General features: G+C 40.1%; 1 long non-coding RNA gene across 1 annotated transcript in view; it reads left to right on the forward strand.

Moving 5' to 3' along the window:
* Positions 1–17,987, forward strand: part of LOC138975554 (uncharacterized) — a 324,129-nt gene that overhangs the window by 2,689 nt on the left and 303,453 nt on the right. The gene's annotated exons all lie outside the window — the stretch shown is intronic.

Consider the following 17,987-nt stretch of genomic DNA (forward strand, 5'->3'; position numbering starts at 1 on the left):
GAAAAGTGGCACTGCAGACACTCTATTGTCCACACTGAAAAGTGGCACTGCAGACACTCTTGTCCACACTGAAAAGTGGCACTGCAGACACTCTATTGTCCACACTGACAAGTGGCACTGCAGACACTATTGTCCACACTGACAAGTGGCACTGCAAACACTCTCTATTGGCCACACTGACAAGTGGCACTGCAGACACTCTCTATTGTCCACACTGAAAAGTGGCACTGCAGACACTCTCTATTGTCCAAACTGAAAAGTGGCACTGCAGACACTCTCTATTGTCCACACTGAAAATTAGCACTGCAGACACTTTCTATTGTCCACACTGAAAAGTGGCACTGCAGACACTCTCTATTGTCCACACTGAAAAGTGGCACTGCAGACACTCTCTATTGTCCACACTGAAAATTAGCACTGCAGACACTTTCTATTGTCCACACTGAAAAGTGGCACTGCAGACACTCTCTATTGGCCACACTGAAAAGTGGCACTGCAGACACTCTCTATTGTCCACACTGAAAAGTGGCACTGCAGACACTCTCTATTGTCCACACTGACAAGTGGCACTGCAGACACCCTCTATAAATAACTGGCGGAATTTTTATTAGCTGTGGATCAGTTACCTTATTGTTTTTTAGGGGCACATCTCTTCCACAACTGTACAAAAGAATCATGAGTTTTTTTGGCAAAATGCTTTTGTATGGCAGATATCGAGAGTGTGCTGCTGTTTATTTGTTTCATGATCGATAATGTTTATTCATTTATTTTATGGAGCTTAATTTTTAGAGAGTGTATGTTGTGTCGTTGATCTTGATTTGCTTTGTTAAGAAAAACGATTGGTTTTGTTGAAGTCGCTATTTCTGTTTCAGTATTTGTTTCACTAGCAAACATTACCTGCTTGCCAAATTCAAACAGTTCAATATAAGTACTATTTATTGTTGTTTCACTTATAATACCTTCAGTGTATTGAATTGGATTTGTCTGATTTTCACTGAGCAGATAAAATTGAAAGCTGTGATGCTTTTTTTTTTTTTTTTTTTTCACATATCATTTTTTCTATACACTTCTACTTGTCAATTTTTCTGCATTATGGAAAGTTCTCTGAGGAAGTGTCTGCTGCAGACTTTATATGTAGTTTTAGAGCTTTAAACATTGTCATTCACATTCCCATATTTATATGCACAGAAGTGGGGCAGTGAACATTTATTAATTTTACGATGATCCCTGCCCTGACCCCTGCTTTTCTCTTTTAGGATTCATATTCCGTCATACCTTCAATGCTTCATATATAAAACAATATTTCTGCTTATCAACTTCTGGTTTTTTCTTCTATTGAACGATGAATAAGCTAGTAAAGTATTTATTTTGTAAGAAGAGGAAACAAGTCGCGTAAGGCGAAAATACAACATTTAGTCAAGTAGCTGTCGAACTCACAGAATAAAACTGAACGCAATGCAACGCAGCAAGACCGTATACTCGTAGCATCGTCAGTCCACCGCGCACGGCAAAGGCAGTGAAATTGACAAGAAGAGCGGGGGAGTAGTTGCGCTGAGAAGGATAGCACGCTCTTCTGTACCTCTCTTCGTTTTAACTTTCTGAGCGTGTTTTTAATCCAAACATATCATATCTATATGATTTTGGAATCAGGAACCGACAAGGAATAAGATGAAAGTGTTTTTAAATTGATTTCGAAAATTTAATTTTGATAATAATTTTTATATATTTAATTTTCAGAGCTTGTTTTTAATCCAAGTATAACATATTTATATGTTTTTGGAATCAGCAAATGATGGAGAATAAGATGAACGTAAATTTGGATCGTTTTATAAAAAAAATATTTTTTTTACAATTTTCAGATTTTTAATGACCAAAGTCATTAATTAATTTTTAAGCCACCAAGCTGAAATGCAATACCGAAGTCCGAGCTTCGTCGAACATTACTTGACCAAAATTTCAACCAATTTGGTTGAAAAATGAGGGCGTGACAGTGCCGCCTCAACTTTCACAAAAAGCCGGATATGACGTCATCAAAGACATTTATCAAAAAAATGAAAAAAACGTATGGGGATTTCATACCCAGGAACTCTCATGTCAAATTTCATAAAGATCGGTCCAGTAGTTTAGTCTGAATCGCTCTACACACACACACAGACAGACACACACACACACACACACGCACGCACATACACCACGACCCTCGTCTCGATTCCCCCCTCTACGTTAAAACATTTAGTCAAAACTTGACTAAATGTAAAAAGAACATTATTACTGTGAATTAATTTATGAAAATAAAATAACTGTACACAAACATGTCAATTTTCATCACAAAAATTCATGTAGTGATTGTGTTCACATCATTATGATATCTGGCTAAGAAAGAAATGATATGGACGGTGTTCCTTAGTGCTTGTTGACATTTAAAATAGTGGGCCCAATCTATTAATTTACAAGTTACATTTTGAATCTGTAAAAGAATCCTCATTTTCTGTGGCACAAAAGTTTGTTTGTTATTGTGTACATTTGTCTTATACACTTTTATGCATGTCATTATCATTATATGGTGGTAGTTAACACATTTTCAACAAATCTATATCAACAAACTTGCACTAGGCTATGTAATTCTAGTAATTTTATAGTAATTATTTCATTTTGTAGTTTTTGACCAAAGTAATTACAAAACATTGTGGTCGTAGAATCTGTCTCTGAGTCATGTGTTTATGTAAAAGTAACACATAAGCTTGAACATTTACATTCATGGGGACTGTGGGGGAGATGTAAACCATTCTTCCCTTGATATTGCATCTTACTCAAGATCCGTAGCTAATACTTACAAGTATAGATTTCATGTAATGCTATAATAAATTTGAAATAATGATAATGCTGATTTGCTTGCCTTATTCCTTTTGTATGTGTGTGTGTGTGTGTGTGTGTGCTGCCCAACAGGGTAACTTTGAGGTATCTGGTTGTTTGGTTCAGCAGAATTAGATCATTGTGCACACAGTTTAAGGCAATGAGCGGCACTAAAATGACCAAAATAAAACTTGGAAAATACATGGAGTAACTTAGTTTTCTGGGTAGTTATTGAAGTGACTTATAAAAAGAAATGAAAAATTTGCGAAAACTAAAGGACATAGATTGCTGTCGCTAGCCATATTCGATTTCTAGGAAACGGTTTTACGGCAACATTATACATCAGAAATGCTTAATATTTGGCACAAAGATACACAAGACTTTTATCTACAATCATATAGAACGATATTTTGACAAAAGACTACAGTTGAATTTATATTAATTTTTGAAATAAGGATTAATGAATATGCGGTTAAAAATTCATTAATCCTTATTACAAAAATTATTATAAATTCAACTGTAGTCTTTTGTCAAAAAATCGCTCTATATGATTGTAGATAAAAGTCTTGTGTATCTTTGTGTCAAATATGCATTTCTTATGTATGATGTCGCTGTAAAACCGTTTCCTAGAAATCCAATATGGCGGCTGTTTCCAGAGCAACGGCAATCTGTGGCCATTCATTTTCACAATTTTTTCATTCATTTTTATGTCACTTCAATAACTACCCAGAAAACTAGATTATTCCGTATATTCTCCAAGTTTAATTTTAGTGCCACGCATCGACTTAATTATCTTACATACTTCTTCTTCTTCTTCTTCGTTCATGGGCTTAGACTCCCACGTTCACTCATGTTTTTAGCACGAGTGGATTTTTACGTGTATGACCGTTTTTACCCCGCCATTTAGGCAGCATACGCTGATTTCGGGGGAGGCATGCTGGGTATTTTCGTGTTTCTATAACCTACCGAACTCAGACATGGATTACAGGATCTTTTTCGTGCGCACTTGGTCTTGTGCTTGCGTAATCAAAAAACAAGAAAGGTAGGTTGTTGGAACGTTTGTTATTGACAAAACAATACATTCACAGATATTTCGACCCAACGGTCTTTTAAGTGAACAGACAAATAAATATATTATTTATTAGTCAATAACAAACGTTCCAACAACCTACCTTTCTTGTTCTTTTATTCTGAATTTTGGAATGTTGGCAGTCTTTGTTTTTGGATCTACCTGTGCTTGCGTGTACACACGAAGGGGGTTAAGTCACTGCCAGGTCTGCACATAAGTTGACCTGGGAGATCGGAAAAATCTCCACTCTCAACCCACCAGGCGGCAGCGACCGGGATTGGAACTCATGACCTCCCGATTTTGGTGAGCGCTCCTTTTTCTGTTTCTGCTCCTCTCGTCTGGAACTCTCTCCCTGTCACTCTTTGTCACTTTGCCTCCTCTGGCTCTTTCCGCACAGGCCTGAAAACGCATCTTTTTTCACTTGCATACACATGATCCCCCACCCCCCACCCCCTGGACTGCATCTCGGTGACTATCATAAGCTGCTGCTTGAACGCTGTTTTCACGTGTGTCCATGTTGTTGAATTTGTATGTATATATATATATGGCTTTGTCTCATTTCGTTGCTTTGTCATGTTTGTGAGTTTTGAGTATTGTTTGCATGGAGTTCGGTATTAATTTTGCTTGTATGGCTTTGCTTGTATGACTTTGTTTTGTCTTTACCCTGTTTGCTTGGTCTTGCGTGCTTGGAGTGTGTTAAGCTTTTGTGTTTGCTTGCATGGAGTATGCTATGTTATGTAGATTGTGGGTCTTGTTCATTGTGTATGGTTTTATTATTAGTTATGTTAATTCTAGTTATTGTAAAGCGCATTGAGCATATACATGATTATGCGCTATAGCAAATGTCCATTATTATTATTATTATTATTAGGAGACCGATGTCTTACCTCTGCGTCCGTCATCTTACATACAAATCACTGGCAGGGGTGGGATTTCTTCGGACGTCACAGACGGATTTCCGTCCCAGGAAGAATTTTGGCAACCTTTTTTATATATACCTTTTTTTGTTAATCCCTGGCAGCTGTTGTTTACACTTGCACTGGGTTTGTAGGACCGATGTGGTTGTGCCAGGTCAGTCACATTTCACCATGTCCCAGACCGATCTCAATAATGTTTGAGTAACAAGTAGGGGGCAGCAATGTCATGTCATCCTGAGGAATGTGGCATCTTAGTTGCTATCTATATTTGAAAACTCGGCTCACCCACATCTTTATTTACCCCTCTTGCATGGATTCAGAGACCTTCAGAGGTGTGGCAGAGAAAACTTGCATTCCTGATCTATGAACCAGTGGTATTTAGCTTCTGATACATTGAGTCCTTTTGAAAGTTAGCAAGTGAAGCAAACTTAATTGAAACATATTTCTCTCTTGAAATTTGTTTACCACTTGTTTTTGTAGACCCCCTAGCAAGAGTGATACGACCAAACATCTTCAAGTATAAAGGTTTTTGATTTTGTGCATTCATCCTCCCCCCCCTCCATTTTTCTTGTTGTTTGCTGTTTTCAGTAATAAAGAGGCTCAAATAGCCCCTCATGAAGTGCTAAAATTCATTTTCAGCTGGTCAGTTACAAATACCTTCAAGTTTATAAGATTTATATTATGCATCTCCAAAAAGCTTGTTTGTGAGAGGCCACCTAAACCCTCCCTAAAATGCTAAAATTTATTTTCGGCTGGGGGACGCTGCCCCCCTAGACCCCCCAGCAAGGGCGCTGCCCTTGCACCCCGCCGGAGCCTTAGCGGCCCCTGGACCCCGGCCTTCCAAAATGTTCAGTCCTGGCAACATTTTGGGCTCCCACTACAGTTATTGCCAAAATTAAAACCTGAAGGTAAAACTAAAAAGTGAGTGTAAACCTATCCTGGTGGTGGAGGTGGTGTGTGTGTGTGTGTGTGTGTGTGCCTGTTGTTTGTGCATGTGTGTGTGCCTGTGTATGTGACTGTGTCTGTCTGACAGTCTGTCTCTCTTTCTCCTCGCACAGCCCTTTCCCAATAAAAACAAACAAACAATAACCCTTAGTAAAATTTGAAAATTTGGCATTTGAGACGTTCTGCATCGGGGACCAGCAGATGGCGGTGGTTGATTATGGTTTTGATGTTGTTTAATATCGGTTTTTTTATCATTATAATTATTATCATTACACAGGTGTGCATCCAATGAGGAATATAATTTTTTTTAAATCGAATCCATTGCTCTCATGGTTCGTATATACATTCCAAGTTTACACCAAACACACACACACACACACAACCTGATAAGAACAACAACACAAAATTCAAATCATGCAAGCAGAATTAAACAACAAATAAAATAAAAAATAGGCAAACATCAGAATGTCAACTGAGAAAAAATAACAAACGTGACTAAGCACAATACTTATCATGAGGGGATCAACGGTAAAACGCACAATGTCGCCTGAAATAGATATGTTTTAAAAAGTAAGTCATGGTTTACAGAGAACATACTGAGTTCTGCCATGTTTATTTTTTCCAGAGTGTGATGTCTGCTGAATGATTGAGAGAGAGAATAGCACAATCTCCACCAAATGCCATCTAGTTTCCTTATTGTCGCTTTGCAGTCTTTATGCACATTTCTAAATCCTGCTGAACCTTTTGATGCGGTGATCCCGTTCTTGAAAAGTATGACTCAAACTTACAGAAAGTCTTTTTTCTCGAATATTGGAATGTGGAATTGCTTCTTCTTGCTTTGAGGGGAGGAGAAAAAGGACCGTGAGGCCGGACTGCTGAGAGGAGGGAGGAGGGGAAAAGAACACGCAAACATAAAACCCCAAAACCCCACAACAGATAATGTTCCAAAATCAAGAATGTTTAAACATACACACACCCAGAGTCATCTTTCTTTCTTTCTTTATTTGGTGTTTAACGTCGTTTTCAACCACGAAGGTTATATCGCGACGGGGAAAGGGGGGAGATGGGATAGAGCCACTTGTCAATTGTTTCTTGTTCACAAAAGCACTAATCAAAAATTTGCTCCAGGGGCTTGCAACGTAGTACAATGTATTACCTTACTGGGAGAATGCAAGTTTCCAGTACAAAGGACTTAACATTTCTTACATACTGCTTGACTAAAATCTTTACAAAAATTGACTATATTCTATACAAGAAACACTTAACAAGGGTAAAAAGAGAAACAGAATCCGTTAGTCGCCTCTACCCAGAGTCATCAGTCATACTATTGAAAAAGAGATATGTAGAAGTTCTAGTAAATGTTTCATTTTGTCAATGGAATAACTTAATTTCCATAAAATAAATCCAAACACTGCCAACGTTCCAAAATTCAGAATAAATGTATTGAATGTATTGTTTTGTCAATAACAAACGTTCCAACAACCTACCTTTCTTGTTTTCTTAAATTCTTTTATACTTCCATACACTGAACCTTTCTTGGTTTTCCCCTTTAAAAAGAATATATTATACTTGAAATGCTTACACACACACACACACACAGCAACACAAAATCATCAGAACCAAATGAGATATATATTTCAAATAACAACATTCACAACACAAAGTTTTTGCAGATAAACACATCACACAAAAAGTCACAGGAACTACATGTACATATATTAGCCAAAAACGAGGGCGTGCACATATCTTGCAAAGAGTTTGGTTCAAATGCCATTAACACTAGATTACCCCCCCTTTTAATACACAGCAAATGTTGGGTAACAGGTCCAAGGGTGCATACATATCTTCAACAGGGTTTAGTTTCAATTTGTCATTACAGTGGATTACCCCTCACCCCCCCCCCCCACACACCCCCCTTTTAAGACACATATATATAACAACATCCAGGGTGTACAAATATCTTTAACAGAGTTTGGTTAAAATATACCATTACATTGGAACCCCACACCGCAGATTTCTAAACTTTTACGATCTTGCTTTTCAGATGTTCTTTTCATCACCTTTGTAAATCTGCCTCCATTTTAAGACCTGTTTTTCTAATATTTGTAAAGGTCTTTCATAGGGCGGTTCCAGTCTACACATAAAAAAAAAGTTGACGAAATGTACTGCTTGTTCTGGTTTTTTTTTCTCCAGGAGCAGACGACAGAGAAATAGTATATATATCATGTACGGTCATGATCTGTTGTATAAATTCCCTTTCTTTTCTTCAATAATTTATTGTTCATTACTTTAGAGTTAATTACTGATCCCGCACAGTTGTCTTCGACACTGTACACAATATGACTGACATTAAACACTCAGACTTCTTTTGCTTTAAGCATAGACCTATATTAAATATAGGTCGCTGCTTTAAGTTTGCACTAATCAAGCAAGCATCAACCAAAAGTAAAGGATAAACTCTACAGGGCCTAGCATTGGAAAAAGTGAGTTAGGCGTATAAAAAACAAAAAAAATCCTTGAAAATCGGGAATTCCCGATTAATTCCTTCTTTACAAGACTTAAAAAAAAAGGTTGGTGTATATATACGCAGTTTTGCATACAATGCTAGGCCACGACTCTAAAAATAAATGCACGTAGGTACAGTTGAACCTGTCCATATCGACCACCCAGGGGACAATTAAAATGGTTGCTATAAAAACAGGCGGTCACTATAGAAAGGGGATTTATAGAGCACACCAAAAAATTGTTGGAATCCTTCGGAGTGGTCTTTGTGGGTCGGTGGTTGTTACTAGGTCAAACAAAAATATATGTTGGTTTAGGGTAACATGACCCAAAAAAATAGGGTCAGTCGGTCGTATTTTTTAAATTTTGTATTTTTAGTCTCTGTGTGGTTCACAAAAGAGGTTGTTTAAAAAAATTAAAATAATTGAGAAATGAAAAAAAAGTTTTAGGGTCGGCGGGAAAAAATAGGGCTGGTTGGGTTACCCTAAACCAACATATATTTTTGTTTGGCCTTATTGAGAGGTGCGACTGCACCATATTCATATCATCTCGTTTAGTCAGCTACTAGCACATCTTCACATGAAATAAAATACACACACAAACAAAAGCAGGGTGAACTAAAAACACAGAGCATTTCTTTTTATAATCTCCAGCTGGTATGAAAAACAAAACAACCTTTCATTCCAATGCAAACAGGGTTTTTTTCACTACCAAATTATTTGACATATTTCACAGAGTTGGTTAACGTGAAACAATGAAAACACATAGTGTACGTCAGAATTTAACCTTTAATTTTCGAACCATTCTTAATCAAGTTCTGCTTGTTAGGAAACAAAATCAATGCAACAACCAACCCCCCTAAGTAAATAAGTAACTAACAATGTAAAAACTTAGTAGCACAGATCAATTTAGTTAATCAACATCAAAATCTAATCATTATTTGACTCACAACAGCAACTTTTTTTTTTTACTTGACTGAACAGAGTGGCAAATTTCAGCCTCGCTCAAGACATTCAAACAATGCTCTGTATCATTTCTTCTGGACTGGTGCGATTCCATTTAATCAAGTACTGAAGCAAAATAGCTTGGACGAAACATATTTGTACAATGCAGACCAAACAATGGTACATAGTAAAAAGCTGGTACTTTGATGAAAGAAAAGGGGGGGGGGGGAAAGCTGGGATTAGGTAGTGGTAAACAATATGGCACTCGTATCAGAATCAAGATTTGATTACAGGCATAAAATGAATATGAGACACAAATTCCAAGAGTAACTTTAATATTGAGCTTAAGTGACGTAGTAAAAACACATTTAACGGGGAAAGGGGGGAGATGGGATAGAGCCACTTGTCAATTGTTTCTTGTTCACAAAAGCACTAATCAAAAATTTGCTCCAGGGGCTTGCAACGTAGTACAATATATTACCTCACTGGGAGAATGCAAGTTTCCAGTACAAAGGACTTAACATTTCTTACATACTGCTTGACTAAAATCTTTACAAACATTGACTATATTCTTTACAAGAAACACTTAACAAGGGTAAAAGGAGAAACAGAATCCGTTAGTCGCCTCTTACGTAATGCTGGGGAGCATCGGGTAAATTCTTTCCCCTAACCCGCGGGGGGAACTGCTTGACTAAAATCTTTACAAACATTGACTATATTCTTTACAAGAAACACTTAACAAGGGTAAAAGGAGAAACAGAATCCGTTAGTCGCCTCTTACGTAATGCTGGGGAGCATCGGGTAAATTCTTTCTCGTCCCAACCAATATGAGACTCCCCCTAACCCGCAGGGGGTCTCCTGAATTCAAAAATATATAGATATGTCATGTTTACTCTAAAAATGTGCTCAGAATTACAGAAAATAGGTTTAAGTAGGCCTAAGTACTATGTTTGCACGCTACGCGGAGACGAGCGTAACACGTGTGTGGTTAGACAAGACTATCTGAAATATAGTTGCGGTGACGACTTTTTGTTGGTGTTAATCTGTTACTTTGATGCCGACAGCTTGACTAAATGTTGTTATATCGCTTCACGCAACTTGTTAACTTTCTTCAAAAGTCTACACCACATTTTACAATTGAAAACTGGGGCTTATGTTGGTCAGGTTAAATATGGTATATAAATGGCAAAGAGTCTGAACAACAAAAATTCTGGTTAGATTTGGGGAATAACATTACTACAACAAGGGAATAACTTGGCTCAAGTCTTGGAGAGAAAAACAAATTCTAAGCTTGGTTATAACAATCAAAAGTCAGATGCATCTATCAGGGTTTTTTGTAAACACCTTTAAAAAAAAAAGGAAAAAAAAAGGCAGCTCTTGAATGTCTCTGCAAGCTAAACAAACTCTTGACAAAAACACACACAAAAATACATTCTATTTTAACATCATTATGCATTTTAGTTTGCTACACAGAAATACACAGGCTGCCCACATTAACACGATCAAACACAAAAAATGTCTCAAAGTACAAGGAACCAACAAATAAAAGTGTCATTATACACTGTAGGTGGCCTGCCATGACAGGTATATATTTTCATAAAATTAATGGACAAAGGGACAACGGAAGTCGTCCATTCTTAGAAGGTGACCTCTCATTAGAGGGGACTCCCATCACAGGTATATATTTTCATAAAATTAATGGACAAAGGGACAACGGAAGTCGTCCATTCTTAGAAGGTGACCTCTCATTAGAGGGGACTCCCATCACAGGTACTACATTCTCATCTGACAAATGTATGACCATGAACACTCACAAAGAAAGTGTGTGACTAATGTGACTTAGGACAAAATGCTGATACAATAAACAAGTCTGGTCCATCGTCCTATCCTTAAAGCTTGTAACCTATTACAGATATGGTTTGTTTATTTGTTTGTTTGTTTATTTGTTGCTTAACGTCCAGCCGACTACGCAGAGCCATATCAGGACGAGGAAGAGGGGGATGAAGGGGGCCACTTGTCAAGCGATTCCTGTTTACAAATGCACTAACCCATTACTTGTGTCCCAGCAGGCTTTAGTAAAACTAAATTAATACCTACTGGAAGATTACCAGTTTCCAGTATGTTAAAATAGGCTTAACCTATCTACTGCTGGACTTACATCAGAACACTAACAGATTAAACTATACATGAATCGCGAGACAAGCGGCAAGAGAAGAGATTTTTGGAAAAAATACAGGTGAATGAGCAAGAAGGCAGAAAAAAGAAAAGAATTCATGAAGAAAAAGAGAGCATGACAGGAAAGAGGAACCAAAAATCTACCTAACAGCAAACTAGAAAGCTCCTGCGGTTCCAAAAACAGGAGGGGCCTTTAATTTCATAACCGCAGTGCCCCACTGCGGGATACAGATATGGTGAAGTACTTTGAAATGACATGAAACTAAAAGCATAAAACAAACATAAAACAACAATTCTTTTTTTTTTTTATTCTGAAGAACTTTGAAGACATTGTAAGATGTCTTTTCTTTCCTCTCCACCTCTCCATCTGCCGATGAAGTTTTCCTGATTATAACCTTTTGATATGACTTCAATACCCTGCTGGGTCAATGGTCAACTATTGGAAATTATCAATGTATCCATGATTCATTTACACCTCATTGAATATTTCTTTCTTTCTTTATTTGGTGTTTAACGTCGTTTTCAACCACGAAGGTTATATCGCGACGGGGAAAGGGGGGAGATGGGATAGAGCCACTTGTCAATTGTTTCTTGTTCACAAAAGCACAAATCAAAAATTTGCTCCAGGGGCTTGCAACGTAGTACAATATATTACCTTACTGGGAGAATGCAAGTTTCCAGTACAAAGGACTTAACATTTCTTACATACTGCTTGACTAAAATCTTTACAAACATTGACTATATTCTATACAAGAAACACTTAACAAGGGTAAAAAGAGAAACAGAATCCGTTAGTCGCCTCCTACGACATGCTGGGGAGCATCGGGTAAATTCTTCCCCCTAACCCGCGGGGGGTTGTCTCAGGTTGAATATGTTGAAGCATGTTGAAGACATAGTAACAGATATTGTGTTTTCTTTCTCCCCCACCCCACACCCTTTTCACTCTCCATCTCTCTGGCTGGTAAGTTTTTCTGATCAAAATCCTCTCAGATGGCTTGAATGCCCAGCTTGGGGAATTATTGGAAATGAGAACTGTGATACAAATGTCTTGGTTTAAGCTGAAGTAAGATATTATGATGTGTAAGACTGATGACTTAGAATACAGTAAAACAAGTCTGACGGGCGGAGTGGCGGGGGGGGTCGTGAGTTCGAATCCCTGCCGCGGCCGCCTGGTGTGTTAAGGGTGGAGATTTTTCCGATCTCCCAGGTCTACTTATGTGCAGACCTGCTAGTGCCTTATTCCCCTTTGTGTGTACACACAAGCACAAGACCAAGTGCGCACGGAAAAGATCCTGTAATCCATGTCAGAGTTTGGTGGGTTATAGAAACACGAAAATACCCAGCATGCTTCCCCCGAAATCGGCGTATGCTGCCTGAATTGCGGGGTAAAAACGGTCATATACGTAAAAACCCACTCATGCAAAAACATGAGTGAACGTGGGAGTTTCAGCCCATGCACGAAGAAGAAGAAGAAGAAATGTTACCTCAAATTCTCATGTAGTGTCACATAACCATCATGAACTTAACAAAAAGTCAGTCTCCCGAACAACCATAAGCATCAAACAAACATAAAAACGGAATAAAAAAAAAGTTGAATAAAATAACACACACATGTACAAAGCTTAAAATATTTGCATTAATTGGTATGACTTGTCATTTCGGGATGTGTTAACGGAATATTCATGGGGTAAGCTATAACGGCCGAAGGAAATCAGCTGTCACTTATGTTGCATGAATTTTGTGTATGTAAGATTAGACTGAAGCAAGTATTTTCAATCTCACAGGTATAGGACATAATAAGAAATAAAACAAATCCTCACTCCTTTAAATACATGTACCAAAAAGGCAAGGAAGCAACAATAAATATGCAATGCCTACAAAATGTTGTGCAGGTTCAAATGAAAGTAAAACTGATGTACAGATTAGTGAGATGTTTAATGGTTTCTACCCGTAACAAATGCATTGGGGATAAATTGAATAACTTAATAAAAATGTGAACAAGGACGCTAACCAATGCAAAAAAAACTACACAACCAACAACAGATCAATAAATGAACGCCTTACTGCTAAAACATGTGGTTGGTTGGTTTGTTTGCTTAACGCCCAGCCGACCACGAAGGGCCATATCAGGGCGGTGCTGCTTTGACATATAACGTGCGCCACACACAAGACAGAAGTCGTAGCACAGGCTTCATAGTCTACTTGCCAAAAAGAGTACCTGGAAATGTCTGTTCCTGTAAACTTTTATGACGGAAATGTAATCTATAGGGTATGTAGAGTCAAATTAGCTTGGTTGCCTAAAGATGCACTTTGGGAAATTCTCAGAATCCAAGATGGCCGCCCAACGGTCATCTTGAAGATGGTCAATATATAACTTTTGATCCAGATGGGCTAAAGAGTCGTGTAATACCTCAATATAGGGTTTTTTGATGTCAGCGAGTTCATTTCTGAGGTTGGTTTGTCAATCCTGTCAACAGAATCCAAGATGGCCGCCAAGATGGCCGTCAAAATATCTAAAAACACATTTCTCGCCATATCTGGGTTTCTAAAGCAGCTAGATTCATGATCTTAGTGCTGACCATGTTTCCAAAGGCTGGGAAGCCGTTCTGATATCACCCAGATGCAAGATGGCTGCCAAGATGGCAGGTAAACGTCATTCACGCTCAAATCAATGTCACACAAAAATAAGGAAAACGCCATATTGTTTGTCTTTTGTCTGAAAGAACATGTTAGCATCCAGTTAAAGAGGCAACTTTCAGGACCTCAATCAAGCTGCAGGTGGGAAAGTCCATGTCCTAAAGCAGCTTAGCTGGCACGCCACGACCGAAATAGAAATCTACTGCTCTTGCGTTACAGCAAACAAACGATTTAAACTTTGAAACCATATCTCCTTCTTCATTGTCAGCTTCTTTCTCGTTTTACTGGTCGTCTTCAACAAACTCCTCCTCTTCCTCCTCCTCCTCCTCCTCTTCCTCCTCTTCTTCCTCCTCCTCGTCCTCCTCCTCCACTACAGGCTCATGCTTCGTGTAAGGACTGCAGCAGACATCTCCTCCCTCGCAATAACAGTATTCAGTGCACGTAAGTCTCCCATTGTGGCAACGTACTGCACTTCTTCTCGCTGTACGCTTTCCCCTCGGCGCTGCAACTACAGCTCACGACATCTAAGAGCTGCTGTGGTGCTATCGGTGCATTAGACAGCGATGGTGTTACAGCACTGCACCAGATTCATCGACATCACATCCGAAGCAGCGGATATCATGAGCCTCGGCTGGTGGATCTTTCTGGTCTGCTGCCTTCCACAACATCATCTGCAGATGTGCTCGGAGAGCATGCAGCCTCAGGTTGCAATCTGTTGGTCGTAGCCTCTTCAGAGGTGGTGGTTTCTTCCTGCTCAGATACAGTTTGGATCTTGCACCATTGAGGGACTTGGCCTTCTTCTGACTGTACAGCGCGAGGAAGAATGAGTCGGCAGTGGCCTTAAGTTGGTCATGACTGACGTCTGGCTCCCCAAGGACATCTTGCAGGCCTGGGATGTCGCTGTTTGCAAGCACCTTGAGCGCCGACTTCTTGCCCTTGTAACAGGGGTACGACACGGTGTCGCAGCCCGATTAGGCGTGCATGCCGAGTAGCTGACCACACTTGTCCCCCAATTTGTCCACTGTTGCGCGAATGTCAAGCATCGTGCCGTCCCACTTCTCCATCTGGATGCTCTTCTGTATCCTCTTCCTCCATGCCAAGTACACGAGAAGGACGAACACATCAGTGTCGTCACACAGCACCCTGATCGTCTCCGCCCCGCCTGCTGCAGCCTTCAGCATGTAGCTGCACAGCGTGATATCCGCCTCCTCATGAGTGACAAGACAATCGAAACTGCTGACAAGCTCCACGTTGTTCTGCAGAGGATATCCACAGAGGATGTTGCTGAGGAGGCGTTTGTTGTTGGCGTTCTTCATGATAGCTTCTCTGTGTGGGAGGGGGGTTGTGGGTGTCAGACGGAAGTCCTTTGATCCTTCCTCTGCCCTCCTCATCCTCTCGTGGTCCTTCGCAGTTGGCCGATTCTCATGGTACCTGTCAAACAACACCAGTTTCTGTGCTGCTGGAGGATAGCGGCTCAGTCGAGCGCCGAAACTCGCGACAAGATCTCCTGCTGTCCCCGCAACAGGCCACACAACATGGTACAGGAGCTGGCTGGCGTCGACCAGCACCACGTCTGGTGCAGGTGCGTTGTTTACCGGCACACCAAGACACTTGACGAGCACAGCCTTGTCTCCTTTCCTCAAACACCCGAACTCGTCGATGAGAGATGGAGGTACGGGACTGAGTTCGTACTTGAAGATGTCTGTCGCCTTCACACCACGTTGTTGCCCAATGATCTGAAGCCGTACGAATAATGTTTCAATGTCAAAGATGGCCTTGTCTTTCACAACCACTACCTTTTTCATCTCCTGCATGGTCTTCACTTTCCTCTCGATCGGGCCATGGAATGTGCCGTGAAGCGAAGCGGCGAACTGCTCACTTTGAGTGCTGCCGATCTTCAGTGCATCTTGGACATTTACTTTTGCTGGCGCGATCTTCCCGTTGACGATGTTGTACAGGTCAGTGGAATCAACAATGAGAGGGTGCGAGTGCTTCTGCAGTTCCTCTGCAATCTTCGTCCGGTCTGCTGCGTCCATCGCTCGTCTTCTTTTACCTTCCTCTTTGTGCTTGCTCTCCTTCTGTCCATCCCCACCATCGAGACCCATCGGCTTTTCTGAAAGTTGCCTCTTTTAACTGGATGCTAACATGTTCTTTCAGACAAAAGACAAACAATATGGCGTTTTCCTTATTTTTGTGTGACATTCATTTGAGAGTGAATGACGTTTACCTGCCATCTTGGCAGCCAACTTGCATCTGGGTGATATCAGAACAGCTTTCCAGCCTTTGGAAACATGGTCAGCACTAAGATCATGAATCTAGCTGCTTTAGAAACCCAGATATGGCGAGAAATGTGTTTTTAGATATTTTGACGGCCATCTTGGCGGCCATCTTGGATTCTGTTGACAGGATTGACAAACCAACCTCAGAAATGAACTCGCTGACATCAAAAAACCCTATATTGAGGTATTACACGACTCTTTAGCCCATCTGGATCAAAAGTTATATATTGACCATCTTCAAGATGACCGTTGGGCGGCCATCTTGGATTCTGAGAATTTCCCAAAGTGCATCTTTAGGCAACCAAGCTAATTTGACTCTCCGTACCCTGTAGATTACATTTCCGTCATAAAAGTTTACAGGAACAGACATTTCCAGGTTTCTTACATGACATAGAAGGCTGGCTGGTAGACTATCATGTCTCACCCAGTCACATTATTCTGACACCGGACCAACCAGTCCTAGCACTAACCCCATAATGCCAGACGCCAGGCGGAGCAGCCACTAGATTGCCAATTTTAAAGTCTTAGGTATGACCCGGCCGGGGTTCGAACCCACGACCTCCCGATCACGGGGCGGACGCCTTACCACTAGGCCACCGTGCCGGGAATAAATATGCAATGCCTACAAAATGTTGTGCAGGTTCAAATGAAAGTAAAACTGATGTACAGATTAGTGAGATGTTTAATGGTTTCTACCCGTAACAAATGCATTGGGGATAAATTGAATAATTTAATAAAAATGTGAACAAGGATGCTAACCAATGCAAAAAAACTACACAACCAACAACAGATCAATAAATGAACGCCTCACTGCTAAAACATGAAAAGCATCAGTCTGCTTAATGGTGGCTCTGGCTATTATACAATGTGGCCAAAACAGAGGGTGCAGTAAAACCCTTGAAAAAAAAACCGATATTTAAGACCTCTGCTCCTATCAAGACCCTAGTTTTTCTGTTGATATTGTCTGTAAATGTAGACTCCCTTCCCTTTAAGACCCAATTTTTTTCAAATATTTTGAGGTCTTACCAAACATGGTTTCACTGTATTCGACAAACAATTAACCTACTGAGACAGAACATTTTAATACGAGTATTCCTGGCAAAAAACATTCACCCCCACCCCCACCCCCGTCCAAAATTCACCAACACACATACCAATAACGTCACTGGGTACACATGGAACATTTTTTACGGACTTATTTGGAAATCATGCATCAACAACAACAACAACAACAAATTCATCACCTGATGAAATCTCATTAACCATGCAAAACAATGCTCGGCATAACTGCCTCACAATCCATGAAGCTTGCTTCCAGTTTTTTTCCATTCTTTTGCTGCAATTCATACGCCTGCTACTTCTGAAAAAAATCATGAAGCTTGCTTAAACGTCTCTTGTTGTCTTTATCTTTTGCACCAATCAATGAATTGCGAAAATTCAAGAACCTTGCTTCTAGCTTCCCATACAGTGGACCGCCCCTTTAAAGACCCCCAAATTTAAGACTCCCTCCGACGGGCGCAGTGGCGTGGTGGTAAGACGTCGGCCTCCCAATCGGGAGGTCGTGAGTTCGAATCCCGGTCGCTGCCGCCTGGTGGGTAAAGAGTGGAGATTTTTCCGATCTCCCAGGTCAACTTATGTGCAGACCTGCTAGTGACTTAACCCCCTT

The sequence above is a fragment of the Littorina saxatilis genome, linkage group LG9 (assembly GCF_037325665.1).
Source record: "Littorina saxatilis isolate snail1 linkage group LG9, US_GU_Lsax_2.0, whole genome shotgun sequence".
Classification (NCBI taxonomy): Eukaryota; Metazoa; Mollusca; class Gastropoda; order Littorinimorpha; family Littorinidae; genus Littorina; species Littorina saxatilis.